A 2500-nucleotide genomic window follows, 5' to 3' on the forward strand; every position below is an offset into this window, starting at 1 on the left:
TGAAACGAAAATCATTTTTGAGAAGAAAAAATTTTTGTATGGGAGGGCCCCTGCTAGAACATATTTCCCAAGTGCGTCGATTTTTGGGTCGCCGACACAAGCTCGGGTCAAAAAAATTTTTTTTTCTCGGTGACTCAAAACATCAATTTTAGACTCCCCTGAGTATGAAAAGTGAAACGAAAATCATTTTTGAGAAGAAAAAATTTTTGTATGGGAGGGCCCCTGCTAGAACATTTTTCCCAAGTGCGTCGATTTTGGGTCGCCGACACAAGCTCGGGTCAAAAAATTTTTTTTTTCACGGTGACTCAAAACATCAATTTTAGACTCCCCTGAGTATGAAAAGTGAAACGAAAATCATTTTTGAGAAGAAAAAATTTTTGTATGGGAGGGCCCCTGCTAGAACATATTTCCCAAGTGCGTCGATTTTTGGGTCGCCGACACAAGCTCGGGTCAAAAAAATTTTTTTTTCTCGGTGACTCAAAACATCAATTTTAGACTCCCCTGAGTATGAAAAGTGAAACGAAAATCATTTTTGAGAAGAAAAAATTTTTGTATGGGAGGGCCCCTGCTAGAACATTTTTCCCAAGTGCGTCGATTTTGGGTCGCCGACACAAGCTCGGGTCAAAAAAATTTTTTTTTCACGGTGACTCAAAACATCAATTTTAGACTCCCCTGAGTATGAAAAGTGAAACGAAAATCATTTTTGAGAAGAAAAAATTTTTGTATGGGAGGGCCCCTGCTAGAACATATTTCCCAAGTGCGTCGATTTTTGGGTCGCCGACACAAGCTCGGGTCAAAAAAATTTTTTTTTCTCGGTGACTCAAAACATCAATTTTAGACTCCCCTGAGTATGAAAAGTGAAACGAAAATCATTTTTGAGAAGAAAAAAATTTGTATGGGAGGGCCCCTGCTAGAACATTTTTCCCAAGTGAGTCGATTTTTGGGTCGCGACACAAGCTCGGGTCAAAAAAAATTTTTTTTTCATGGTGACTCAAAACATCAATTTTAGACTCCCCTGAGTATGAAAAGTGAAACGAAAATCATTTTTGAGAAGAAAAAAATTTGTATGGGAGGGCCCCTGCTAGAACATTTTTCCCAAGTAAATTCGATTTTACCCGGTGAGTCAAAAAATTTTGAAAAAAATATTTTGCCAAAATCGTGTTCATTGCCTATTATAAGGGACCAGGTCAGCTCACACGCATTTTTGGAGACCATATGGAAAGTGCGTCTGGGATTGCGGAAATTAAGTTTAGAGTGTTAAATGATGGTTTCGCAATCCCGAAAGGCTCAAAATCCACCCTAAGGTCCCCTGGGTGAAATGTGGTTTCCAAGGTGTGAGCGCTATCGGTGATAGAGTTGGAATGTGATTTCCAGAGCGCAGGGCGACTGGGCTTAGAGCGAAAATCATAGACAAGGGTAAGTATTGGACTGAACGACTCGAAGCAAACGAAAATCATAGACAAGGGTAATGGACTGAACGACTCGAAGCAAACGAAAACCACACACAAGAGTAATGGACTGAACGAATCGAAGCAAACGAAAATCACATACAAGAGTAATGGACTGAACGAATCGAAGCAAACGAAAAACCACAGACAAGAGTAATGGAGTGAACGAATCGAAGCAAACGAAAACCAAAGACAAGAGTAATAGAGTGAACGAATCGAAGCAAACGAAAACCATGAACACAGGGATAACTGAGAACGAACCTACCTATCAGAGCATGTGAAAGCATGGACAAGAGTACTGAAAATCGGACCAAACCTCTAGAAGCACACGAAAATCATGGACAAGAGTACTCAAAAACACGGACCAAACCTATGGAAGCACACGAAAACCATGAACACAGGGATAACTGAGAACGAACCTACCTATCAGAGCATGTGAAAGCATGGACAAGAGTACTGAAAATCGGACCAAACCTCTAGAAGCACACGAAAATCATGGACAAGAGTACTCAAAAACACGGACCAAACCTCTCGAAGCACACGAAAACCATGAACACAGGGATAACTGAGAACGAACCTACCTATCAGAGCATGTGAAAGCATGGACAAGAGTACTGAAAATCGGACCAAACCTCAAGAAGCACACGAAAATCATGGACAAGAGTACTCAAAAACACGGACCAAACCTATCGAAGCTCACGAAAACCATGAACACAGGGATAACTGAGAACGAACCTACCTATCAGAGCATGTGAAAGCATGGACAAGAGTACTGAAAATCGGACCAAACCTCTAGAAGCACACGAAAATCATGGACAAGAGTACTCAAAAACACGGACCAAACCTATGGAAGCACACGAAAACCATGAACACAGGGATAACTGAGAACGAACCTACCTATCAGAGCATGTGAAAGCATGGACAAGAGTACTGAAAATCGGACCAAACCTCTAGAAGCACACGAAAATCATGGACAAGAGTACTCAAAAACACGGACCAAACCTATGGAAGCACACGAAAACCATGAACACAGGGATAACTGAGAACGAACC

The sequence above is a fragment of the Anopheles moucheti genome (genome assembly GCF_943734755.1).
Source record: "Anopheles moucheti chromosome X unlocalized genomic scaffold, idAnoMoucSN_F20_07 X_unloc_4, whole genome shotgun sequence".
NCBI classification, from domain to species: Eukaryota; Metazoa; Arthropoda; class Insecta; order Diptera; family Culicidae; genus Anopheles; species Anopheles moucheti.